We start from the raw sequence: 13,038 nt of genomic DNA, 5'->3' as shown, positions 1-13,038 counted from the left end.
GATGGCATTTCCCCAAACCAGTATAGGATACTTTAAATTGATTGTTTGCTGCCAGACAGCTCAGGGCATCTTAATCTACATGTTATTGCCTCCTACTGGCCAAACACCTGAACAGCCATAGGCTAATTCTCCCCAATCTAACAATGGACTCTGTATACGAAACCCTGACCCTTTGAAGTGTATATCTCCACCTCGCCTCAGGACAATTTGTGTTAATAAAAAGCATGGGGTCCTGAGATGAGGAGATCTTAGTTTCCTTTAAACTAGGCTCCTCTGACCCCCAAATGCCTTTCAAAATTATGCCTCGTCTCTGGACTCCTATTTAATCTACGCACAGCCCCTTCTCCAGATTTCCTGAACCCTTCTTAATGCTGGAACAAAAACCCCGGCAATTTCTATTCACATGAAGCCTCTATTCACCAGCACGGAATAAAGAAAGTGAAAAGAGAAAATGTGTAAGGTATCTGCAAATGAAACAGGGTTCCTGCCCAGGGTATCTAAGAAAACATCCGAAATCAATAAACACAGAAATCAATAAAAGAAGACCAAATGACTTAAAATTATTTCACAAAAGAAGAAACGACATGACCTGCCTCCATGTTGATCAGTAAAACTCATATGTCACCACAAAGAGATCCTGGGACACACATTAAATGGACAAAAATTAAGTTAGGCAATTTAAGTGGTGGAAACCACATGAAAGAAATGAACGCATAGGAACTAAAGGTGGCTACTAGCAGCAAGTGGGGCAGGATCACAGGGTGTCACAAACTGCATGGAAGAATCACTACCACTTTTATGAACATTTTAATCCTTATCTCCACCCACCTCTCACGAAGATGTGGGATTCTGTGGATTTGCCCCAAAATTATGCTGGAAGAGAGGACATTTTCTGTACTGAGACAGTTTCCCCCAGAGATGTGTTTGGTTCAGCCCCATAACAACAAAAGACCTGAGACCCTCACTACCCTTACTAAGGAAAAGAAACAGGAAAAAAAATTCAGTTATTCTACATCTGCTGAAACCTGAGGCTTGAATAAGGGAAAACAGTGCTGAGTTGGACACAGGCTGCTCACACGCGTCAGGTGACAGCTGAATCCTCCCTGAGACCTGTGCTTCTGGTAACACCCATGGAAGGTGTGAGGAGGCACTACCCACCCACCCACCCCCATCCATTTGTTCTGGAAAAGGGCATGATGCAAGAACCCCCTTCGCCTTTTTATCCAGGGCAAGGCTGGATGCAGACGCCTCAAATCCCCTTCCGTGCTTCATTGTTGATGAGCTGAATTGCTCATCTCCACTGACCAAGCAGAGCAAACGCCTGTTGGCCAGACTTTGATTTAGCTTCTCTCCCACCCCCAGACCCTTGCAGTTGGCCTGTCCTCAGCCTAAGCCACTACACAACAGCCCTCCTGGGGACAGGCTGGTCTCAGGAACCTGCCATCCCAACTACACCTGGTTCTTCATGCATTTGTTCACTCTGCTCTCAACAAAAAAGAAAAACTATTTGGCCCAACTCTTGAGACACTTGCATATCATACGGTCAGAGCGTTCTTGCCGGGTGCACAGTCCCTTTTCCCCACTTCCTTGTAATAACTCTTTGTAAAGTCTCTCCTTAGGAAGTTCGGATTTTTCTTTTTTTTACATGCTTCACCAAGTGATCACAATTGCATACCCAAACTTTTTCCAGGCTCCTGCTTCCCCACAGGTCCAGACATTGCCCTCGACTCCATTGCCCGCATCTGAACAAGGCCCAGCCGACCTGAGCTGAGAATGCGCTGACCGCAGGGAGGCCGGGTCCTGTCTCACCCAAGTCCTGTCCACCCTTCTTCCACTGTCATGCCCAGTTCTTCACACTGTGCTTCCTGTCTGATTTGAGACGAGGACGCCGCTCTGAGATCCAAGCATTGTCCCTAATGCAACCGGCTTTGAAATAGTCTCCTTAACCTCACCTGGAACGGGGCGGGGGGGGGGGGGGGGGGCTATCCTGCAACGCCCACTCATCTCCCCCTCCCTCCACCCCCTACCCCGCCGAGGACTCGGGCCGCCCCGTTCGCCTCCCCGCACCCCTCCCACGGGTTCGGGACGATTCGAATACACCTCCCCCACCCCCGACCCCCGACCCCCGACCCCGGCCCCATGAACTTACCCTGAGGGTTCGCTCGGAGTCCCGGACGGAACGCAGCATCTGCACCACAAAAGCCAGGATTGGACGGTTGTCCAGGAGATTCACCCTGAATGGACGGTGGTCCAGGTCCTCCTCCTCTCGGGAACGCTGATTGGACCACTATTATTTTTCGGGAACGCTGATTGGACCACTATTATTTTTCGGGAACGCTGATTGGACGGTGATACCTTGTTTCCACATACACAAGCCTCCGACCCGCCCCCGCCACGTTACCGCCCCCCCCCCCCCCCGCCCCGCCCCGGCCCCTGGCCTCCCATTGGACGGCGTCACCGACCCGGCGCTGGAGTGCCGGGCGGGGCAGCAGGTCCGCAGCCGGGCGGGAAGGCGGGCTTTTTGCCTCAGCGCCTCCCTGCCTGACTCCCACCGCCCTGCACCAGGTTCTGAGCTGAAACGGTCCGCTGGCTGTTGTCCTCCATCTATAACGGGAAGTACGGACTCAGTTTCCCCGCGTGGTGTCCCTGGTCCGGACCCGGGGCAGGACAGCACGACTGCTCACTCTGGGGTCAGGGATGGCCTGGGGTGGGGTCGCTGTGGCTCTGCCCGACACCAAGAACAAAGACACCCAACAGACCCAGCGAGGAAGCCAAGTCCCGCTTGGCTTTGACTCAGGACCTTTGAACCCGAGGCCGTGCCCCTCCCACTCTAGGTTGGGTTCGGGTCGGGAAACCCTGGGCTCCCGTTTCTTTCCCCCTTGGACGAGGCCCAGAGCCCCAGCCTCTGTGCAGAACTGAGTCTCTAGAGCCACAGGTGTGAGGCGTTAGACTTCGCAGGTGTGCGCACTACACTGCACGGAAATGTCTTTGAGACCCGATTTTCAGTTTGCCTAGAGAATTTTGTGATACTGTATAATAGGTAGTTGTATTCCTATTTTCACTGATTTAAGAAAAAGCACTCAACACTTATTACGGTTGTACCTGGAAACTTTTAATACACTGATTAAATTGGGCCAAAACACCTGGAACATGTCCTACTCGCTTACAAAATACCCTTGCCCGCCGGCGTGGCTCGGTGATGGAGCGTGGACCTATGAACCAGGAAGTCACGGTTTGATTCCCAGGCAGGGCACATGCCCGGGTTGCAGGCTCCATCCCCAGTGCGGGGCATGCAGGAGGCATTCGATCAATGATTCTCTCTCATCATTGATGTTTATATCTCTCTCTCTCCCTTCCTCTCTGAAATCAATTTTTAAAAAATACATTTTTTTTTTTTTTTTTTTTTTGCCAAAACCGGTTTGGCTCAGTGGATAGAGCGTCGGCCTGCGGACTGAAAGGTCCCAGGTTCGATTCCGGTCAAGGGCATGTACCTTGGTTGCGGGCACATCCCCAGTGGGAGATGTGCAGGAGGCAGCTGATCGATGTTTCTCTCCCATCGATGTTTCTAACTATCTATCTCTCTCCCTTCCTCTCTGTAAAAAATCAATAAAATATATTGAAAAAAAATACATTTCTTTTTTTTTTTTTAAGGAAGATACCCTCTAGCCGAGACTAAACCAGAGGCCGAATTTAGGATGTGACAAGATGACAGGGCTGCCCCGTAGGATTGTCAAGGAAACCCAGGGTTCACTGGTAACACCGGTTCCCAGGATTAAAGCAGAAACTGAGGAGAGCAATACCTGTTCTTTTCATGTGGTCATGCTGGCCCCCAGGACTCCCCCTTTGAGGGAGGGACTTTTATACTTGAACTACTCCTTCCAGAAGAATACACAAAGGCAGCCCCTAAAGTACGCCTCATGACCAAAACTTGCCATCCTGATGCAGACAAGTTGGGAAGAATGTGTTTAGACATTCTGAAAGGTAAGTGGTCCCCAGCACTGCAGAGGCGCACAGTTCTGCCATCGACCCAGGCTCTGTGCTCCCAACACAGACGATCCATTGCACCAGCGTTGCTAGCAGATGAAACAGCTGAGCAGCGGAAGACCACCAAAGCCCAAGCCATAGACATGGCGGAGGCTCTATGCCAGGAACACTATTTAAATCGATCTGAGCATCAGGTCTGCAACACTTCTCCTTTTTTGTTTGCATTTAACGGACACCGTCTTAGAGACATTACAGAATAAAAGCCCACACATCTTCAGTCCTTTGGTGACTAAAGGCACATTAGCACCTCCGTAATTTTATTAACCAATGTCACCCCAATAAACTCAACTAAAAATAAATAAATAGGTGCGCATTAGCAAATCTATGCCTTGTCCTGATTCACTGTTGCAACGCGTGAGCAGAGGCTAGCAGTATCATCTGGATTGTTGCCAAGCATTTAAAAGCCTGGCCCCTCTATGCTTTTATTCTTTCCCCCGCATCATGGTTTAAGTAAACAGCACTGTGAATGAAGGTAGTTGTTAGGGTTAGTTGCAGGAGTGTGTTTTCCTTTATTTTATTATTTTTTGATGGGGGAGGCAGTTTTAATTTTATGGGCTCCTTTACCCCCTTTTATGGTGATCTAATTGCATTGATTAAAAGCAGCTAACCCAGTACTTCTCAAACTTGGCTGCACATTAGAATCACCTGGGATTCTAGACTATGGATAATTTCAAATTTACAGGAAATGCCAATTGAGTGTGTGAATTCATCTTCCCATCATTCCTGCATAAGTTATTTATTCTACATGATTGACATTGGAATTGCTGAACTTATTAATTTTTGCCTTTTTTAGTATGTGTGAATTGCCTTATTATGCTTTTTACTCAGTACCAAAGCTATTTAGCACTTTTTACATGTATTTTGTCCCCTATGAAATATTTACCACTCCTTTTATTTCATTTGTATGTTTATTGGTTTTTGTCTCATTTCTTTTTTTTTTTTTTTTTTTTTAAATATATTTTATTGATTTTTTACAGAGAGGAAGGGAGAGAGATAGAGAGTTAGAAACATCGATGAGAGAGAAACATCGATCAGCTGCCTCCTGCACACCCACTACTGGGGATGTGCCCACAACTCAGGTACATGCCCTTGACCGGTATCGAACCTGGGACCCTTCAGTCCGCAGGCCGACGCTCTATCCACTGAGCCAAACCGATTTCGGCTCATTTCTTTATACCACATAGTCTGGATATGAATATTTTTCTTTAAAAAAAAAAAAATTTTTTATTGCCCGAACCGGTTTGGCTCAGTGGATAGAGCGTCGGCCTGCGGACTGAAGGGTCCCGGGTTCGATTCTGGTCAAGAGCATTTACCTTGGTTGCGGGCACATCCCCAGTGGGGGGGGGGGGGGCGTGTGCAGGAGGCAGCTGCACCCTCTCACCTTCCTCTCTGTAAAAAAAAAATCAATAAAATATATAAAAAAATAAAAATATATTTTATTGATTTTTTTTTTTACAGAGAGGAAGGGAGAGAGATATAGAGAGCTAGAAACATCAATGAGAGAGAAACATCAATCAGCTGCCTCCTGCACACTCCCCACTGGGGATGCGCCCGAAACCAAGGTACATGCCCTTGACCGGAATCGAACCTGGGACCCTTGAGTCCGCAGGCCGACGCTCTATCCACTGAGTCAAACCGGCTGGGGCATGGATATGAATATTTTTCAATTGTAGAAACTGTAAATATTTTCTCCCAGACTGTGGTTTATCTGTTGTCCCTTTATTCTTCATTTCAGGATATTGCTCTTCGTTTTAAGAGTTAAATTTATCAATTTCTTCCTTGGTAGGTTACTGTTTTTTTCTTATATAAGAAAATCCTCTATATTCTGAAGGCATAAAACATTTGCCATAACTTTTTCTAAGACGGTTCCATCCAAATTAAAAACTACGTTCCCAAAGACACCATTTAAGACTATGAGAAAGACAAGCCACAGAACCCAAGGAACTATTCTCGAATCATATATCTGCTAAAACACTGTGTCAGGAATACATAAAGACCTTTGGCAAAACAATAATGAAACACATTCCAATAAAAAAAATGTGATCTTTTTTGGAAATAGATGTAATCAAGGTGAGATGAAGCCATTAAAGTGGGTCCTAACCCAACAGGAATTAGGTCCTTATAAGGAGACGATCATTTCAGGTGAAGACAGATACATAAGGAGAAGGCCATGTGCTGACAGAGGCTGAGGTTGGAGTGATGCCAGTCAAGCCAAGCAATGCCAAGAATCAAGGGCACCCACCAGAGGCTAGGAAGTGGCACAGAGGGTTCCACCTAGAGTCCCAGAGGGAGTGTGGCCCTGCTGACACATTGATTTCAGGCATCAAGCCACCTAGTTCAGTGATTTGCCCCACATTCTGGAAATACATGCCCTCTCTTCCATGTAACTCTTCACAAGTTATAAATGCTCCAGGTAATGATCATCAAAGCCAGCTTACATCACAAAAGAATAAATCACCTCCTTTTAAAAATGTATTTTTTTATTGATTTCAGAAAGGAAGGGAAAGGGAGAGATAGAAACATCAGTGATGAGAGAGAATCACTGATCAGCTGCCTCCTGCATGCCCCACACTGGGGATTGAGCCCACAACCCAGGCAAGTGCATTTGCTGGACTGGGAATCAAACAGTGACCTCCTGGTTCATAGGTCGAAGCTCAACCACAGAGTCACACCAGCTGGGGTAAATCACCTCCTTTTTGAGACTTTCAGGCTGATCCAGGAAAAAGATATGAGCACGGGAGGCAGTAGCACACTTGAGCTTCTCAGGCAATACTTTGACAGGTTGGCATATGGGGGAAGTCCCCCAAAGCATGAGACTGTGCAGAGACAAAGGCAAGGGGACCACGCTACCCAACAGGGGAGGGCTGAAAGGAAACTCCCTGGGGAGAAGGGAACCGGAGAGGGGCTACATGTTTGCTGTAGGTGATGTCCCTCTGCAGCCCAGAGGGAAGTCTTTGGGTCAGAGAGCTGCAAAGGGCAGCAGCTGGTGGGCACAGTTTTATGGGTATGAAAAGCAAGCATGCTTCAAATGGCTAAAATCTGCTCATCTGGGCTGTGTTGAAAACAACTGGATGTGTGAAATTTTGAGTTTAGCGCCAGTGGGCTTTTGAACCAATGCTTTGTGGTAAAGCAGTGGTTCTCAACCTTCCTAATGCCGCGACCCTTTAATACAGTTCCTCATGTTGTGGTGACCCCCAATTTCATTGTTACAAATTGAACATAATGAAAGCATAGTGATTAATCACAAAACAATATGTAATTATATATGTGTTTTCCGATGGTCTTAGGTGACCCCTGTGAAAGGGTCGTTGGACCCCCAAAGGGGTCGCGACCCACAGGTTGAGAACCGCTGTGGTAAAGAATGAACCACACAGGGCCAATATACAGAGGCTGTTTTTGTCTCGTGCATATAACACTTCCAGATTCTTTGTGCCTCTTGCTGGAATGTACAACCAGCCTTTGGATTATTCTCATCAAAATATCAGATCTGGATATGGTCACCCCTCTAGATCTAATTTACAATTATCTGCAAATATAGGGAACAGAAGAAAATGTTAAATGATAGCAGGGAGATGCCGTTAGAAAACGTATGAAAATTTCCATGTGATTTATTATATTCCACAATTACATTACAAAGAAAAAAAAAGGAAACTTTTTTTTAAGGAGATCTAAAGGAGAGAATAAATTTAAATGTATGGATATATTGGATGCCAATGCAAACAAACACTCTTCACAGCAAAGGTTTTAAAATTACTAGTATGTAGTCCATTAGGGAAATGGGCCACTGCCTATATATTTGAATATGTTACAGGATAATTGTTAGGTGTGATAATAGCATTGGTTATGGTTATGTTAAGCAAACAGATATATTCCAAATATTCAAGGATAAAATTATATGCTTAAAAATGTTTCAAAATTATCGAGGGAACTGGGTGTTGTAGGGAAGACACTTGATGGAAAATGGTTGAAGGCTGGTAATAGATATTATGAGATTTTCTGAAACCATTCTCTCTACTTACACAAAGTATGAATTTTCAAAAATAAAATATTAAAAATAAACAATGGAGAAGTACCTATGAGTGGATCTTTAAAGTACATTCTCTGTAATTATGCTGTGTAATGCAAGTTCTTTCCTAAAAGATGATGTTGTGGATTGCATTATTGATTCAAATTTTTCAATCCCCCGGGAAACAATCTAGCAATGTCTCATGGTAGCAAGATCCCAATTCTTCTCCCTTTCGTTTTGAGCCATGTGACTTGCTTAAATCAGTGCTAGGTGAGCAAATGTTATAAGGAAAAATCCTGAAATGTGTCTGTGCATTTGGCTTCCCTCTGTGCCTGAGTGACCCATCATGAGGAACCTTCCCCAAGGTGCGATGGATTAAGCTTCAGCCCCAGAATGGACACACTTGGATCAGAGCCAGTTCCGCCTCCAGAATGGACTTGAAGACCCGTCACTTGGGTGACCTACCCAAGCCCACGGCCAGACTGTGAGCATGAACAGAAATGTTTATTGCAGCATGTAAGAAGCAAAATTGGACTGATAGTCGTTTACACAATTACATTTAACAATTACACAATCGACAAGTTAATGTCAGGCAAAACATGCCTCTTACTAAGTAGAACTTTTCTGTGCTCTCTGCTCTTCCTTTCTGCTCCACTAGTGCTCTGGTAGGTCAGAGAAAGAAGAGAATTTATAAGACTGACAAAGGATCAAGAAAGTCTTCATGCAGGAATGGTTAGTGGGTGCTTGCCTTTCTTTAGTTTATGCAAACAAGACGATGTAAATTTAAATATTTGGGAACAAAACTGTGCTGAAATGATACGAAGATTGAATAAATCCAATTGAAACGTAAATTGTGTTCATACTCTTGCCACACAGCAGTTTCACTTTGGTGTTTTACAGAAAAACCAACGAGATGGCACTGTGTTACCACATCACATCACATCCACTTTGGGAGCCATGTTGGTGTCATCTGTTCTTTTCCTTTAACAATGATCACAATCGGAAATATTTCATATGACAATTACCATTCAGGAGTTCATCTGGTGGAACCACTGCTGGTTAGAAAACTAGAGTAAAAGAGCAGTATTTGGAAAGAAATTTAGATTGTGAGAAAAACTAGAGAAGTCCAACTAGATTGGTCCAAAAATTTTTTTGAAAATAAAATACACACTGTTTTTTAATTAAACTCCTATGAAAGAACTGCACTTAGTTCTGTGTAACAGAAATCTCCCCAAAGCTACTAGACAAGGAAGGTGTTTGTTCTCACAAAGAGCTGGCTCAGCACACTTAAAAATTCAATAGATAACGAAGTCCCAAGCATGTGCCATTCTGTTACCGTAAAAGCAAGCACTTGTGTGAAATGTTGGAATTCACAGAAACCCACTATAAATAACTGAAACTTTCTACTTAAAAAAAAAATTTTTAAGAGATTTTTATTGATTTCAGAGAGGAAGGGAGAGGGAGACACAGAAACATCAATGATGAGAATCACTGATCGGCTGCTTCCTGCACGCCCCCTACTGGGGATCAAGCCTGCAACCTGGGCAAGTGCCCTCGACTGGAATCGAACCCGGGACCCTTCCATCCACAGGCTGACACTCTACCCACTGAGCCAAATCGGCTAGGGAGAAACTTTCTACTTTTTAATAATTCATCAGAATTTAATATTCTAGGAGACCCGCGCGCCCGCGCGGCGATGACACGGCGCTGGCGGTGGCCGCGAGGCGCCGGGCAGGCCGTTTGCTGACCGTTTGCTGACCGTTTGCTGACCGTTTGCTGATGGGAGAGCGGCCGCCGCCAGCGTGTCCGCGGCGCCCGGCCAGCATGGGCTGCGCCCGAGCATCCACATTACCGAGACCCAGACCGTGTACCCGGGCGCCCGGGAGGCCGAGGACGCGCAGGACCCCGCAGCGCTGCAGCCCGAAGACTTGGCCACCACCAGCGGCGCCCTCCCCGCGGACCGGCCCCCTGCCCCAGCCTCGCAACTCGAAGAGACCAACATCTCACGTGCAGTTTGGCCCCAAGAGGTTTCATGCAGATCAACTCCAGGTACTTTTAGCATTTATCAAAGACGATAGCCAGTGTAAAGGATTCCGTAAGGCGTGTGAAAAAGCAGGGTTTAAGTGCACGGTGGCCCTGGAGGTCCAGGCTGTCCTGACCTGTTTCCTGGCTGCAAATCACGACATCATCATCATCGACCACAGAAACCCCCAGCAGCTGGACGCCCCGGCGCTGCGCAAGTCTATTCGAGCAACAAACGTTTCAGAAAACACAGTTATTGTTGGTGTAGGACGCAGGCGGGACGGAGAAGCGTCTGTGATGTCCCTCCTTAGTGCCGGCTTTCCGAGGAGGAGGTACGTGGAGAACCCCAGCCTCCTGGCCTGTTACGCGGAGCTGCTGCAGCTGGAGTTGGGAGAGGTGCGGTCACAGCTGAAACTCAGGGCTTGTGATTCAGTATTCACTGCACCAGAGAAAAGCCAAGACGCCATTAAAATCACGAGTGAGGACGACTACATACAGTGTGTAAATCCAGCATTTGAAACAACAGTGGGCTTTGAGTCGGGTGAATTATTAGGGAAGGAGTTAGCAAAAATGCCTCTAAATGAGAAAAAGGCTGACTTGTTCAGTACTATAAATTCATGCATGAAGACGGGCAAGGAGTGGCAAGGCGTTTACCACGCCAAAAACGGAGATAATGTACCACAAGATGTGAAGATACTTGTCATTGGACAGGGAGGAAAAATTAGACACTATCTGTCCATTATCCGAGTAAGCAACGGCAACAGTAAGGTGTGTCAGGCTGAGAGGATCACGGAATCTGTTCATTCTGACACTCCCACAGATAATCAATCAGGTAAACATAAAGACAAGAGGAAAAGCTCCCTGGACGTCAGGACTGTTGCCTCAAGAGCAAGCGAAGTGGCCAGCCAGAGGCGACACCCCTCCATGGCCTGGATCCACTCCATGACCATCGAGGCGCCCATCACCAAGGTGATCAATATCATCAATGCTGCCCAGGAGAACAGTTCCATGCCTGTGTCGGAAGCCTTAGACCGCGTCCTGGAAATTCTGAGAACCTCGGCGCTGTATTCACCACAGTTCGGGGGGAAGGAAGAGGATCCCCGCACCAAGGACCTCACTGGGGGCCTGATGTCTGACGGTTTTCGAAGACTATCTGGGAATGAGTTACCCTCTCAGCAAAAAACCTGCATCAAGTTTCAGGCAGCTTACTCACCTCCGAGTCCCTTCACAATACCCCACCTCGGATAGCTGAGGCCATGGAAAACGAAGACAACTGGGACTTTAATGTCTTTGAACTGGAGACTGCCACTCAGAAAAGGTCTTTGATTTTTCTTGGTCTCAAAATCTTCGCTCGCTTTGGGGTCTGTGAACTCTTGAAGTGCTCGGAGAGGACGCTGCAGCTGTGGCTGCAGACTATTGAAGCCAACTACCACTCCTCCAACCCCTACCACAACTCCACCCACGCGGCCGACGTGCTGCACGCCACTGCCTACTTCCTCTGCCAGGAGAGGAGCAAGCAAAGCATTAGGCTCAGTGGATGAGGCCGCTGCCCTCATCGCAGCCGCCATCCACGACCTGGACCACCCGGGGAGGACCAACCTCTTCCTGTGCAACGCGGCCAGAGCCAACCACGCGGCCCTGGCCTTCCAGCTGACCGCCAAGGAGGACAGGAGCAACATCTTCAAGAACGTGGAGAGGAATGACTACCGGATGCTGCGCCAGGCCATCATCGACATGGTCTTGGCCACAGAGATGACCAGGCACTTCGAGCACATCAATAAGTTTGTCAACAGCGTCGTCAAGCCCTTGGCAGAGCTGGAGGAAAGCGAGGGGAGTGAGCCAAGCCCTTGTGACGTAGACACGATGCTCCGGTCTCCAGAGAACCGGACTCTGATCAAGCGGATGATGATCAAGCGGATGATGTTCAAGTGCACGGACGTGTCCAACCCCTGCCGGCCCTTGGAGCAGTGCATCGAGTGGGCTGCACGCATCTCGGAGGAGTATTTTTCTCAGACCAAAGAAAAGAAGCTGGACTTACCTGTGGTGATGCCAGCTTTTGACCGAAACACCTGCAGCATCCCCAAGTCCCAGATCTCCTTCATCGACTACTTCGTCACAGACATGTACAATGCTTGGGACGACTTTGTAGACCTACAGGAGTTACTGCAGCATCTGGACAACAATTTTTTTTTTTAAATATATTTTATTGATTTTTTACAGAGAGGAAGGGAGAGGAACAGAGAGTCAGAAACATTGATGAGAGAGAAACATTGATCAGCTGCCTCCTGCACACCCCCTCCTGGGGATGTGCCCACAGCCAAGGTACATGCCCTTGGCCGGAATCGAACCTGGGACCATTCAGTCTGCAGGCCGACGCTCTACCCACTGAGCCAAACTGGTTAGAGCTGGACAACAATTTTAAATACTGGAAAGGACTCGACGAAGTGAAGCTGAGGGGCGTCCGACCACCTCTGGAACCAAAGTAGAGAAGGCTCCTTCTGTCTGAAACTGGACCTCTGACACTGCTCTACTCGCCTGATGTACTCTGCCAGTGATTCCACAAATTAAAAGAAATGGGGACTGAACACTTTTTCATAAAATTTTATTAATGACTTTTCCCAGAAGTTTGCCTTATTTTGTAGTGTTTATACCAAATATTGTCATAGAAACATAGCAACCAGAATATTTACTAAATTGACTTTTTAAAACAAATCTGTTTTTATTTTCATAGGTAATTTTTAATTCTAGATATTTATAAGGTTCTGTATCTTCACACTTTCAATAAATGTAGTACCATAAAAAATGATGACATATCAAAGTACTTATTTCATTTTAAACTTACATTGCTTTCCCAAGAAAAGTAAAAAAAAAAAAAAGAATTTAATATTCTAATAACTATCAACTAATACATCTTAAAAGTTAAATACAAGTCAGTTGTAAAGCTGTGTGGGCTTACTGTATATGTG

General features: G+C 46.5%; 1 pseudogene; it reads left to right on the top strand.

Annotated features, from left to right (window-relative positions):
* Positions 1 to 3,917: 3,917 nt before the first annotated feature.
* Positions 3,918 to 12,558, top strand: LOC139011426 (high affinity cAMP-specific and IBMX-insensitive 3',5'-cyclic phosphodiesterase 8A pseudogene; annotated as a pseudogene).
* The last annotated feature ends 480 nt before the right edge of the window (positions 12,559 to 13,038 follow it).

This window comes from Myotis yumanensis, unplaced genomic scaffold (genome assembly GCF_028538775.1).
Source record: "Myotis yumanensis isolate MYYU_CA2020_CCGP unplaced genomic scaffold, mMyoYum1.0.hap1 SCAF_5, whole genome shotgun sequence".
NCBI classification, from domain to species: Eukaryota; Metazoa; Chordata; class Mammalia; order Chiroptera; family Vespertilionidae; genus Myotis; species Myotis yumanensis.
Note: the sequence above shows the minus strand (reverse complement) of the source record. Positions and strands in the feature narration are given on the sequence as shown.